General features: G+C 46.4%; 1 pseudogene; it reads left to right on the top strand.

Annotated features, from left to right (window-relative positions):
• Window positions 1-336: 336 nt before the first annotated feature.
• LOC148773123 (MYND-type zinc finger-containing chromatin reader ZMYND8-like) overlaps window positions 337-14,879 on the top strand; it is a 53,051-nt pseudogene continuing 38,508 nt past the window's right edge.

Genomic DNA, 14,879 nt, shown 5'->3' on the forward strand with positions numbered 1-14,879 from the left:
TGGGTCTTGCCTGGGTTGACAGGTTTGGATACAGCAGGAGAAACAAGAGCCACTGGGTTCAGGTCTCAATTTCGCAAGTTTGAGATGCCTGCTAGATTCCTAGGTGGAGAGAACATGAGGGTAGTTGGAGGCTTGAATCAGGCCAGGTCAGGGCAGAACGTGCAATTCTGAGAATATAGATGTATTCATGGGATTGGATTCAAAGCAGTAGGTCTCATAAATTAGGTGAAGTGGGGAACGAGGGAAGCTGCTGGCAAGTGATTGCTGACCAGGGATGCTGCTAAATCTTCTGCAGTGCACAGAACAATCCCCACGACAGAGAATTATGCAGCCGCGATGGCAGTAGTGCGAACGTTCAGAGACCCTGGCCAGGAGCATAAAGAAAGGGTGAGAAGCCTGATCCACTTGCCCGTGTTGTTGTTTCTTAGTCCTGTCTGACTCTTTGCAACCCCATGGACTGTAGCCCCCAGGCTCCTCTGTCCATGGGACTTTCCAGGCAAGAATACTGGAGTGTGTTGCCATTTCCTTCTCCAGGGGACCTTCCCAACCCAGGGATCGAACCTGTGTCTCTTGCTTTGGCAGGCGGGTTCTTTGCCATCAGGGAAGCCCACTGTGCATGTAGGCATTAGGAAAAGTGAGCAGAGGAGGCTGAGAAAGGAGCAGGAGACAAGCAGAGAAGCAATACTTGGGGTGTGCTATCCGGAGCCCTTTGAATATACCAGGTTTTATGGAGGGACAGGAAGCCACTAGTGTGGAGTGATCTTCCAGCCTGAAGACACAGACTCTGGTGGTCAGTGCCCTCTGGGCTCATCTTGTCCTGTGATGCCATTTTCAGAGGGAGGAACGGAGAACTGGAGAGGGGGCCCCAGGGATGGGATTGCAGAGACAGAGTGGGTGGAGTTGGAGTGAGTCTCTGTCCCCACTGAGGCTGAGGCCTTGTTTATCACAGTCACCTGGTCTTGCAACCCAGAAGTGATGGGACAGTGGCTTGAGGGGCTCCAGCTCAGGTTGGCTGGTGGGAGCTCCTTTTTTGAACATGCAAGGACCAGTCTGGGCCCCTCAGGTTCACTCCTAGTTCTCAGCAGTGTGGTTTGCTTTCTCACACTCTCCTCCCGCCTCCACACCCTCAAAAAGAAAGCTGTACAGAAGCATTCTCACGGTCACCCTTCCTCTTTGCCAGTCATGTGTGGCAGTTCTGCATTCTATTTGTTTTGTCCTGGTGTTTACTTGCATCTGCACAGGTGTTAAGATTCCTGGATTCTCCAAAAAGTGAACTTTACTCTCTGTATGGGAAAACTATTAAAAAAATATATATATACAGTAACCTTCAAGGTAAGGTAATAGCCCCATTGCACAGAGAAATAAAGTTACCTACCCAGGATCACACATGGCTTGTGGTTGAGTTTTGCCTTTAGATTTGGGTCTGTCTGCCATGTAGCTTTTTAACCAAGACAAATGATCTGCAATGCTGCAGGACAGGGCATCTTTTCACATTCACGAGCTCTCACCACTTGCTGCTGTAGGGTTCGTTGGCCCAGCTGTAGGAATCAGGGGTCAGATAAGGATTTGGATGGCAATGGAATGAAGCACAAAGTACTTTTTTTTCAAGGAGGCAGCTCACACCCATTGAATTTGTGCTGTCCAACCCTGAATTTTCAAGAAAAACAGAAATCCTCAGACCTGAAAACTTTCTTCTTGTTTATTCTTCCACTGTCAATGTCACCAGCCTCCTTGCTTTTCTCTGCAGAAAGCAAGACTTTGGAAGCCAGGCATTCTTTGAGGTCTTGGATGCAGGTCTGGGTACCCCAGTTTTCCAGTTGTTGTCTTGATTTTTCTTTTTTTTCTTAGAGTGAATGAGGTGAGAAAGATGTCTGCTTTACTGACTGACAAGAGCATCTTCCAGGGTGTCTTGTCTAAAGATATTATTCGTTTAAAGGAGCCATTAACTTGTGCCTCCTGCAAGACCATTCTTTATAGTCTGCCTGTGTCTTTTGAATAAAGGAGTTTTTTTTTTTTCTTTTAACTTATAAAGGAGTGTTTATATTTTTGTTTTAAAACTTTTTGGAGGTGGGGTGTGACTCATGGCATCTTAGCTCCCTGACCAGAGATGGAACCCGTGCCCCCTGAAGTGAAAGCGTGGTCTTAATCAATGACCACATAGGAAGTGCCCTTAAAACATTTTGCTTTGATGGCTGTTTCTTTTATGGCTGGAGCCTTAGGTAGTGGGATTTTAGTCCATCATACATCAAAGCTGGCTTGGCTGTTCGTTAGTGTGTTCTGATTTTTGAGGAATCACATAATTGAAGAAAAAAATGTTTTTCTATGTAATGAATGCACAGGGAACAAGAAGTCAAGGTAGGATCCCATGGTCTGTAGCCTGCCAGGCTCTTCTGTCCAGGGAATTCTTAAGGGAAGAACACTGGCATAGATTGCCATCCCCTTCTCCAAGTCAAAGTACCGAAAGATGATTAATGAAAAGTCAGTCTATACCTGTAACCTCTGATCACCTGTTCCTCTTTATCACTCCCCACCTGTGAAAATAATAGTGTGACCAGTGTTGGCCCCTTTTATTTTTTTGTTCCATCCTCTTTCCTTGTTGGCTCTATTTAGTCTCCTTGGAAAGCTCTTTTCGACCTCAGTCTGGGTGATCTGGGCCCCACTTAACAATGTCTAGATTATGACCAACCTTGATAGTATATTAAAAAGCAGAGACATTACTTTGCCAACCAAGGTCCGTCTAGTCAAGGCAATGGTTTTTCCCGTGGTCATGTATGGAGGTGAGAGTTGGACTGTGAAGAAGTCTGATCGCCGAAGGATCGATGCTTTTGAACTGTGGTGTTGGAGAAGACTCTTGAGAGTCCCTTATACTGCAAGGAGATCCAACCAGTCCATTCTAAGGGAGATCAATCCTGGATGTTCATTGGAGGGACTGATGCTAAAGCTGAAACTGCAATACTTTGGCCACCTCATGCGACGAGTTGACTCACTGGAAAAGACTCTGATGCTGGGAAAGGTTGGGGGCGGGAGGAGAAGGGGACGACCGAGAATGAGATGGCTGGATGGCATCACCGACTCTGTGGACATGAGTTTGAGTGTACTCCGGGAGTTGGTGATGGACAGGGAGGCCTGGCGTGCTGTGATTCATGGGGTCGCAGAGAGTCGGACACGACTGAGCAACTGAACTGAACTGAGACAGTTTTAACTCTGTGCGACCCCATTAGATGGCGGCCCACCAGGCTCCCCCATCCCTGGGATTCTCCAGACACTTTTGAACAGGGAGTCCAGGGGAGGGCTGCACCGTGTGTCTCATGACTGAGCGACTGAACTGAACTGAACTGCAAGGCACTAATGTCCACACTGAGAAGCCCAAGAACACATATATTAGTATCTGCATTTCCTTTCCTCCTTTTCTCCCCTACACCAGCGCTAATGCCCTTTACTATTTTCCTTTTCATTAAACAGATGGGCTTTCCATTTCACTGCACACAGAGCTATCACGCTGTTATTTTAGTGGCTGTATTTTCTTCCCTTTAAAGGTGAATGGTAACTTATTCATCCAGGCCCTTTACGTATTGAGTAGTTCTCTACTTTTGCTGTTGGAAACAGCTGCGATGAAGACCCTTCTGCCCAGGTGGGAGTGAATCCACAGGATATGTTCCTAGAAGTGGAGCCGTGGGCCACAGGCTCTGTGCTGCTGATATTTGGAGAGATATTGCCAGATTGCCCTCTGAAGGGTGGTTCTGATTTATGTTCCCATCAGCAAGGTAAGGTTGGTGCCTCATTTCTCCAAAGTGGGTGTGTTTCTTTCTTTCCTTCTTTCTTTTAGTCCCTGGTTTGCATTTATAGCCTAAGCTGTCTTCCTATCAGCTGAGAAGTTTAAATGTTGACAGCCAGGTTGGATTCTGCAGATATTCCCGATATAGAAGGGCAGAAGGAGTCCTGATAATCTCAGTTCAGTTCAGTTCAGTCGCTCAGTCGTGTCTGACTCTTTGCGACCCCATGAATCACAGCACGCCAGGCCTCCCTGTCCAGCACCAACTCCCGGAGTTCACGCAAACTCATGTCCATAGAGTCGGTGATGCCATGCAGCCATCTCATTCTCTGTCATCCCCTTCTCCTCCCGCTCCCAATCCTTCCCACCATCAGAGTCTTTTCCAGTGAGTCAACTCGTCGCATGAGGTGGCCAAAGTATTGCAGTTTCAGCTTTAGCATCAGTCCCTCCAATGAACACCCAGGATTGATCTCCTCTAGAATGGACTGATTGGATCTCTTACAGTCCAAGGGACTCTCAAGAGTCTTCTCCAGCACCACAGTTTAAAAGCATCAATTCTTCGGCGATCAGCCTTCTTCATAGTCCAACTCTCACATCCATACATGGCCACGGGAAAAACCATAGCCTTGACCAGACGGACCTTTGTTGGCAAAGTAATGTCTCTGCTTTTTAATATACTATCTAGGTTGGTCATGACTTTCCTTCCAAGGAGTAAGCGTCTTTTAATTTCATGGCTACAATCAGCATCTGCAGTGATTTTGGAGCCCCCAAAAAATAAAGTCTGACACTGTCTGCACAAGCTGCTAGGAGCCAAATGAGAAAGAGAAGCTCATCTTTTTCTCTCTGGGGAGGACAGTTGAGTCCATACACTGTTGAAAGTTTGTGACACTCAACTCCTAAAGGTCCATTCCCAGGGACCCTAGAGCAGTCCCCTCCCTGGCTTTTGGTGGTTTCTCATTAGAATAAACATTACAATAGCACGTTGACCCCATATTTTGTGAAAAGAAGTGCTTTATTTTTCATTCCTCTTGATTATGAATATTCAGTTTTTAGGCTAAAATTAAGACATTGCACTTACTGTAGACACACATGGGTAGGCCACATGCACTCTAGGCTTTCCAGGTGGCTTCGTGATAAAGACTCCGCCTGCCAATGCCAGAGACGTGGGTTAGATTCCTGGGTCAAGAAGATCCCCCTGGAGAAGGAAATGGCAATCCATTCCAATATTCCAGCCTGGGAGGTCTCATGGACAGAGAAGCCTGGCGGGATGCACTCCATGTGGTTGCAAAGAATCAGACATGACTGAGCACACATGCAAGAACAAAAGCAAAACCAAACAAACAAAAGATGCAGTGTAGACACACACAGGTACACACGCATGCTCATACTTGATTATTTTGGTGATGTGTAGATCTGTTTGTATGAACCCCAAGGTTTCATACAAGGTGCACAAGGGTTAAGACAAATCATGAGGCATTTTCTTTACTCACAGACAACATCTGTGTAATACAGGGCTTACAGCCTTACTGGCCAATTGGAAACACCCGAGGAACCTTTTTAAGGCCACCACTCAGGCCTTCCTTCATGCCTGTGAAGTCAGTCTCTGGAGGTGGGGCCAAGTAGTCAGGGTTATTTTTCTAAACCTCTGGACTGGACAGGGAGCGATTTCAATGTTAAGGCATGGTTAGCAGTCAGGGGCTGGCACACATTCCAACCTGTGGACCAAATCTGGCCCCCAACTTGTTTTTGTAAATAAAGCTTTATTGAAATGCAGTATTTCACGCATTATGTTATGGCACTTTTGGAGTAGAGGCTATACTCCTGCAAAGGTTCATTTACTCTGTGGCTCTTTATGGAAAAAATTGGTTGAACCCTACCTGATATGGTCAGTTGTGTTTTTCGGTAACAGATGTGTGAAATCTGTTAACCACATAGGAATGTTGTAGAGAACAGGATGTCCTGCTGTAACACGGGCAACACCACCATCTCCTGCTACTCCACTTCATGGGAAGTATTTTTGTGTGATAACTTCTTTTCTAACTTTATGCATGAAAAGGCTGCCTGTGTTTTCCCTTTGGAATGCAGTGGTTCCTCATTTCTGAGAGCAGAAATGATGAGATGGACCTCCTGTCTTTCTCCTTTTACTGTCATGTTCTCATTTCAGCTGCTGTTTAGTTTGATCTTCCTCTTTTCTATGTTCCTCAGTCCTCCTCCTCCTAGTTTTTTTTTTTTTTTTGCTCTTTGATCCCTCTTTCGTGGTGTCTGTTCACTTCGAAAAATGCCTTTCCCGTAAAATTGAATGAATATTCTTCCCCCTCTAAAGGAGTTGAGCATTCAGCCATTCTCCTTGCAAGCATCTTCATTCCTAGCCCTGAGAGGCTCTCTGAAGGGCCCCAGATCAATATGTGCACACACACCAGACAAAGACATGCATGCACGTGTGCACACTCGGATCAGTTTTCGTAGAGCGATTTCTTTAATGACAGGATGCTTTCTCAGTGTGCTGTGAAAACTCCCTTTTGGAATCTCCCTGGTGGCCAACCCCAAGTGTGCCCTTGGGACAGAGCCTTTCCTAATCTTCCCTCATTATGGTGATAAATGAAGTTTGAGCGATTTGTGGCTCCAGTCTTCTATGAGTGGGTTGGATGGGGCTTTGGGGTGACTACGTGTGACCCCTTAAAAGAGTAAATCTCTGGTGTGTGGTATTAGGAGCAGCCCCCCTTCTTGGGTGCTGGGCGGAGTGCAATGGTCACGTTAAGTGGGAGAATGAAGGCTTTGGAGGAGCCCTGCGGTCCAGCACTCGGTCTGTATCTTGGTCTTTGTACCAGGTTGGTGGTTGGAGGTGACATTCTGGGTGGGGGTAGCAAAGAGATGGGAGAAGTCGGATAGTGAGCTGATAGCCAGTGGAACCAGCTCAGAGGAGGCTGATCTTTATTCTTGATGGATCCTTGAGGGATCCTACATCCTTTCTGACCTGCTTTCGGGGATCAGTCAGGGGAACTTGGCACCCCTTATCAGACCCCAAGCGCGTTCGGGTCTATTGGAGGTGATGTCAGGATGAAAGACCGTGCTTCCTGGCTGCAGAGTCTCTCACTGTTTTCTGGGCCTTTGCTACTTCCACCATTTTGTCCCCTTGTTATGTTCTGGGGGTCTCCATCCTGGGTGTTCATTGGAAGGACTGATGCTAAAACTGAAACTCCAATACTTTGGCCACCTCATGCGACGAGTTGACTCACTGGAAAAGAGTCTGATGCTGGGAGGGATTGGGGGCAGGAGGAGACGGGGATGACAGAGAATGAGATGGCTGGGTGGCATTGCCGACTCGATGGACATGAGTTTGAGTGAACTCCGGGAGCTGGGGCTGGACAGGGAGGCCTGGCGTGCTGTGATTCATGGGGTCGCAAAGAGTCAGACACGACTGAGCGACTGAACTGAACTGAACTGAGAGGTGGCAGCAGAGGAGGTGGGGAAGGAATTCAAGAAATGCATGCTCATGGAGCCTTGGGAATCTGGGCCAACTTGGTCAAACAAAGACCCAGCAGACATGGGGGTTGGGGTGGTGGTAGGGGCAGGCAGGACCTTCGGACCTGAGTCATTAAGCAGAGGTCTTTGCCCGCAGTTGGTGTGAGGAGGAGTTGACATCTTACCTGAGCAAGAAGACACAGGTTCCTGTCCAAGACTAATCGGTCCCCATTCCTCAGATAGATACCAGGAGCCAAAGGGAGGTACAGCACACCAGCTGGAGTGTCTGCCTGTCTTGTTTTCCCTTTCTTTAAATATTTATTTGGTTAGGCGGGGTCTTATTTGTGAGACGCGCGACCTTTGACCTTCATTGGTGGCATGTGAACTATAAGCCGGGGCAAGTGGAATCTAGTTCCCTGCCTAGAAATACAACCTGGGCCCCCTGCATTGGGAGTATGGAGTTTAACCTCTGTACCACCAGGGAAGTTCCTATTTTCCCTTTCTTTAATTTGACCTCCAGACAAGGTTGACGAAGAATGAATTCTCTAGGTAAATGAGGAGTTGGGGTCCCCATCTTTATCAGTGAGGCTTTATCTCTGCGAGGCTCAGCACCTCTCTAGGCTACAAGCCCATGCTGATCTGAGCCTGAAGTTCAAAGCAAAGTGGCCAGACTCAGTGTGTCATTTTTCTGCTATTGTTGAAGTTGAACGTAGTGTAATCTTTGGCTATGGAGGATCCACAGTGATGCTGAGCTTCATGGAAACCAACCATCTGGCTGGGGTTGTGCATTTTCCATATTGAAAGTGACCCAGGCGATAGTTCAGTAGAAACCCGCCAAATGTTCTCTCAGCCTCTTATGTCCAAGTTAGCCCAGGCTGTCGAGTAGATAATATTGTTGGGGTAAACGATAGAGATATTTAAGGGTTTCTCCTCCTGGGCTCAAAAAGGTGTTTTCTAGAAGAAGCCAAGTGATGAGCGTTATTCGCTATTTCCCTCCAGTGCCTGATCTCACGAGGGGGTGGTGGTGTCTTCAAGACTGAAGCAAGGCCGAGATGGACCTGATGGATCTGGCTGAGTCTGTCCAGCTGCAGTCTGCTCCTGTCTCTCTCCTCTCCCCCAAGGGGCAGATTCACAGCAGATTCCAGCTAAATCTTGGCAAGACGATAGAGAGTTGCAAAGCACAAAGAGGTGTGTGTCTTGTTCGCTTATATGATTATCACCATCATTACTGTCTTTAGGGGTACCACCTGGTGGAAATGAAAGCCCAATCCCAGCTCCATTTTTAGCAGCAATTTTACCTTTGGCGCGTTTGGTCAACCAAAAAATATTTCTCCTGGCAGAATATTTCAGACTTGCTAGTTAACTGTTCAGAGGGTATTTTGAGTTTGTCAGAGTACGATCTTTGAGAGTGGCAGCCTGCTGACTCGAGGTGCCAGTTGTAAGAAAATTTGGAAGCAGAAAGAGCCTCCTGAGTTTTACAGTGTGCTTCTCTGCACACGGCAGTGTCTTCATTTCAGGGTCACATGTATCCCACAGTTGTCCAATGTGTCCAACACAAACCTTTCCCCTCCATGCTGGGCCACGCCCCTTCCCCACTCCTTCCCCTGGGAAATACATCCTGCTTCTGTATCTGTTGCCTCCTTTCCTCGTCCCCATGCTGCCTGCCGTTTTACACTGCCTACCCGAAACCTATCCCTAAGGCTGAGCTTGGGCATCACCTCCTCCAGGAAGTCTTCCTTGACTGCCCTCCCTGTCTGCCCACCTCCTGGGGGTACTTCATGGTTCCAAAACATCTGTGGTCCCTTTGTGTGTGTGGGTATCCCTCCCAATCTAGACTGGAATCTCCATGAGGGCAGAGAGGTTTGTCTTATAAAGATCTTATAAAGACTTGCCCTCTCCAAGATACTTGGTCTTATACACTTAGTAATGCTCTAGAATGTTTGTTGACGAGGTAAATAAAGTCAGGAGGGCATTTGTAAGGAAATAGGAGCTGGCTGGGTCTCAGTAGAGAAAGCCAGTCCAAGGTGAGGTTTCTTTGTCACTGGGTGCTCTGGGAGTCACCCAGGCTGTCTAACAAAAGCATTCCTTCCTGGGTCGCCCATTTGGTTAGGACATTGAGTGACGTGGATGAAATTTTGCAGTTCGTAGTCTTCTTGGGTTCTTGCAGGCAGCTGGTCTAGGTCCTCGGTTTGTTATTGTTAATAAGGATTTACAGAGGACTTCGTATGCACCTTGCACTGTGCGTAGATGGTCCTGGAAGGTTGATACTGTTATCGAACCCATTGTCCAGGGGAAGAAACGGAGGCTCAGAGAGGTAGCTCCCTCGTTGAGGGTCACACAACTAATAGAAGCAGAGGAGCAGGATCCGAATTCACCTCCTTTGGGCTCCAGTATCCACGCGTGTGTGGCCATGCTTGTCATTTTGTTGTCCAACCTTTAATTACCAACTGCACAAGCCCTGACATCCAGAAATTAAACCAGATTTGGTTTTTAGATTCTTCCAATTTGAGCCCTGGAGGAGGTGGATGTAGTTCACTCCTGATCCTGCTGGGCTGTTTGTGGGTAACCTTTTACGATTTTCTCTTCCATGATCCCATCATGGCAACCATTGCTCTAGAAGGAAGATGATACAGAGTTGATGGGGATTTCCTCTTTTCGAAAGTGTAGGGTATCGGATTATTGACCAGCAGATGGATGACACTCACTACAGGGAGCAGAAAACATAAATGGTTAAATGAAATTATTGTTAGAAATAGACTTTTGCCCATTTTTGCTTGTATATGGAGGACACTCCTGGTGTTTTACCATTTTTCCTTTTGCTTGAGACATGGAAATGGGTGACTTTCCTCTGGACTCAAATACAAGTAGAAAAACAGTAGAAGCACAGTAGCGGTTGACTCTGCTTCAGGGCAGGGAGCCAGATGGGGGCTGGGCAGCTGGGCCACCTGGAGACAGTGCTCCCCCAACTGAAAGGGGCCAGTATTTCCAGCCCAAGCCAGTCTTGCAGGCAAGTGACCCAGAATGGCCAGGTCTTCTTCCCTTTCAGACAAGCCTAACATCTTATTTTCTGTGTGAAACTTCCCGATTTGTGAATTGGCCAGCACATGCTAAGTTTAAAACAACAAATTACAAAATACTGGAGCACATTGGGTCAAAACATTGCTTCCTAAATAACACGCCTGCTTGCCCCATGTGGCTCATGTGCTGTGAGTTTGCATCACCTGCTTTAAAGCTTGGCTTGTTTCTTTGATAAAAAAAACTTAATGCTTTGGGAATTTGTGGGAAGAGCCCGTGTCTCTGGCCTTGTCTCTCTGTCTCGGTTTTCTTTGTGTCCCAGGACAAGTGATTTCTCAGGGCCTCTTTCCCCCTCCCCCAATCTGTAAAATAGAAGCACAAGCTGGAATCAAGATTGCTGGGAGAAATATCAATAACCTCATATATGCAGATGACACTACTCTTATGGCAGAAAGTGAAGAGGATCTAAAGAGCCTCTTGATGAAAGTGAAAGAGGAGAGTGAAAAAGTTGCTCAACATTTGGAAAACTAAGATCATGGCATCCGGTCCCATTACTTCATGGCAAATAGATGGGGAAACAGTGGAAACAGTGGCTGACTTTATTTTGGGGGGCTCCAAAATCACTGCAGATGGTGACTGCAGCCATGAAATTCAAAGACACTTACTCCTTGGAAGGGAAGTTTTGACCAACCTAGACAGCATATTAAAAAGCAGAGACATTACTTTGACCACAAAGGTCCAACTAGTCAAGGCTATGGTTTTTCCCAGTGATCATGTATGCACGTGAGAGTTGGACTATAAAGAAAGCTGAGCACCAAAGAATTGATGCTTTTGAACTGTGGTGTTGGAGAAGACTCTTGAGAGTCCCTTGGACTGCAGGGAGATCCAACCAGTCCATCCTCAAGGAGATCAGTCCTGGGTGTTCATTGGAAGGACTGATGTTGAAGCTGAAACTCCAGTTCTTTGGCCACCTGATGCGAAGAGCTGACTCATTTGAAAAGACCCTGATGCTGGGAAAGATTGACGGCAGGAGGAGAAAAAGACAACAGAGGATGAAATGGTTGGATGGCACCACCCAACTCAATGGACATGGGTTGGGGTGAACTCTGGGGGTGGTGATAGACAGGGAGGCTGGGCATGCTGCGGTTCATGGGGTCACAAAGAGTCGGACATGACTGAGCGACTGAAGTGAAGTGAACTGAACTGAACTGAAAATGGATCAGTTTTACCAACTCCTGTGTAGCATTCACTTCCATTCCTCCCATTCTCTGTGTCCCAGTGTGTTATGTGTGCGGCCAAGATTTAGCTCTGGATAAATTAGGAATTCATGTGGTTTGGCCCCATGTCATCTTTGAATGTCAGTAACTGAAACCCTCTCCAGGAAAGTTCCATTTGTCACGTGTAGTCAGATGCAACTTAAGTCTACTGCTAACCCCACCAGGCCAGTGTGATGCGATGTGTGGTTTGTTTGTTTGTTTGTTTTTTAATTCTAGCAGTGAGCATGGAAAATATTTGTGGGTTTTTGGTCCTGCTCTTTATTCTGTGACTACGCCACATGGTGGGTTTTTTTTTGTTGTTGTTGTTGGTTGGTTTAATTTGGGCATGCTTGAATTCTCAGAATATGTTTATATGGCTGTCAAGCACAGTGATTCAGGGGAGTATGAGAAGTCAGATAGTAGCAGAAGTGACTCTATCAGTGATGAGAAGCAGAGGTCCGAGAATGAGCCAGAAAGTGCTGAAGACAAAGAGGGGGCTCAGATGGGCAAAAAACCATCTGCTGTCAATAGAAAAGCCCAAACTGCTGAAGCCAGTGGAGATGGAAGAGGAGCTGAAAGCATGTCACCAGCCAGTGAGAAAGTGGATTCAGGATCAGTCTAGGAGAAGACGAGCCCCCAGCTTGAGAAGGACTTTTCAGACAATGCAAAACCCTTGCCTCATCCCACAAAGGATAAGCTGAAGGGAAAGAATTGACGGAATCCTCAACAGTACATTTGGACCTGGACTCCAACACAAAGAGCGGACTTGACATAAATTTAGGAAAAGACCATTCTGCATAGGAGGGTCAAAAACCTAGGAAGGAAGCCAAAGAACTGTCTCCCAAGCAGGAGGATGAGTGGCTGTACCAGTTTCTAGTTTCTTGATTTGGTTTTAGAATGTCATCTTGCCATTTGTAGTATCACGTGTCATGTCACTTTCTGACATCATGAAGTGTGGCACAACAAAGCTTGGATTAGCTCCTGGTCACCTAGCTAGTTACTGAGCAGGAGAAGGAATTAAGCTGTGCCTGCCCACCTTTTACCTTGTTGATACCCAAAGTGATTGATTTTGAGCACAGGGAAAGAAGTCTCTTAGAAAGTAATAGTTGCTTCTAGCAGTCAAGTCGTTTTGAACCTAAGCAGTTTCTTTTCCAATATGCCTAAAGTGTTTGTCAATGTGAAGACATTGGACAGGGCTGAAACTGATAAAAGTGTTCGATTCAAAGACCTTGATGAGTTTATTCCCCCTTACCTCCCCTCACGCTGCCCATGCATCTCAAAATACATTTTCTTACTAGAATATAAGACCTTTTGGGTCGGTGGCACCAGGCTGCTGAGTTCCTTAGGCCTCTAGACATCCAAGGGGCAGTGTATGATGTGCACCTGAGCCCGTACTCTGTCATATTTGCATTTAAGTGACATAGGCTTGAGGTGTCTCAACCTTGGCGCTATTGACTTTTTATGCTGGATAATTCTTTGTCCTGGGTATTGAAGGATGTTTATAAAGACCAGTATCCCTGGCCTCTACCAACTGGATGTCAGCAGCATCTACCCAGTGGCAGCCTTCAAAAGTGTCTTGACAAAGCTAAATCTCCCCTAGTTGTGAACTGCTGCCTGAGTCTTAGTAGTTCCCCCTTTGCTGCTATTAGGGACTGAACCAGCAGTGGCTGCTTTCAAACCTGCCACACCCCAGGCATGTTGGCAGACCCCCCAGTGGAATATAGGAGTGATTTGAAGGATATTCAGCCCATTGACGAAGCAGTCAGCGAATTTCTCAGCTGGCTTGGCAAGTGGGTGATGATATGCCCAAGAAAGATAAGCATTAATTAAGGGCCCAGCAGAGACATGGCCTAAGGACAAATCGGAGATTGTAGCCTTAAAACCTCTTAGACTTTCTGAGCTACATAGAGGAATAGCCAGGTTTAATTATGTGGCTCAGTGGTAAAGGATCCACCTGCCGATGCAAGACACAAGAATTTGATCCTTGGATTGGGAAGATCTCCTGTTGAATGAAATGGCAACCTACTCCTGTAGTCTTGCCTGGAGAATTCCATGGACAGAGGAGTATGGTGGGCTATATAGTCCATGGGGTCACAAAAGAGTTGGACACAACTTAGTGACTAAACATACAACACACACAGCTTCTGACAGGAGCTATCTTCTCAGTTCTGTGTCCCCTGGGGTTTACTTAGTCTGGCTGCTTAAAGCAGGAGAGGGGGATGGATTTTGAGCATTTTTCCTCTGCGTTTGTATCATTGTGAACTGTTGCAGAACCTCAGTTCCTGCAGTTAATTGAAAGAGGATGGAATATCTCAGTGACACAGGGCAGGAAGAGAGAGAGGCAGTTGAGTCAGTCAGGAAGGAGGGATCACCACCCCATCCCTTAAAATTATGAATGGCATCTGAAACACCCAATTCTGTGTAGATTGTGGTTTGAGAGACCGCTCCTGATGCTGTAGAAAGCAACAGGAGTAGCATTTATTCCATGAAGTTTGTGGAATTGTTGGGTCCCAGATGGCAGTGTTCCTATGAATGACACATTTATACTATCCCGCTCTTTCTGAAATAGATCTTTTGTTTGGTTGTGGGTTTTATCACCCCTTCCAGAAAGAATCTGTGATATACTGATAAAATGGAAATGATGACAGTGAGAAAGCTGAAAATAGAATAGTGAGAGATCTGGGGGAAAGTTTGTATACAAAAATAACTATTTCAACCTTCAGAATTAGCAAAGTCAGGCTTCAGTTTTGGCTCCGAGTTTCCTGGCAGTCGAAATGAAAAGGGAAAAACATATGAGTGCTTTAAAAGAACTCGTGTTTCCCCCCTAAATGGAAAAGCATTCCAGTTGATAACATGAAGCTGAGCTTTTCTCACTGGTATCTGAAGGAAGTTTCTCTAGGATCCTCTGAGTGTGTGGGGCTTTCGCAGAGGCTGAAATCCAGAGCCACCTGAGGGTGATTTCGGCCTTGAAGAATCGACTTCACGTCAGACTGCGGTGGAGCATCTTTTCAAAGGTGTGGTTTCACTCATGAGTTTATTAAGTGATGGGTATTTTGGAGAGTGCTTGGTGACCTCCAGCTGATGTTCAGTTACGAGTGCAGCTTATACACAGAATCTGAATCCTCAAACAGAAAGCTGTTTTTTCTAGCTAGAGATCCCAGAGTAGAGGCTAAGGGAACTCACTTCCGGACCTTGGCTACACTTAACCTGTGTCACATCAGTCGTTTCCAGCCTTCTCTTAAAAAGTCCTTTTTTAATGTACAAGACAGTAACCTCAGTCGGATATAAGTAGGCTAGTTGGGTGGGGTCGCTTTTGGAGTGTTGACCTGTAAGAAAGTCACTTCTTTTTGAGACTGCAGGTGATTATATCCTTC

This window comes from Moschus berezovskii, chromosome Y (genome assembly GCF_049115385.1).
Source record: "Moschus berezovskii isolate FMDL1 chromosome Y, NW_MosBer_1.0, whole genome shotgun sequence".
In the NCBI taxonomy this organism is placed as follows: domain Eukaryota; kingdom Metazoa; phylum Chordata; class Mammalia; order Artiodactyla; family Moschidae; genus Moschus; species Moschus berezovskii.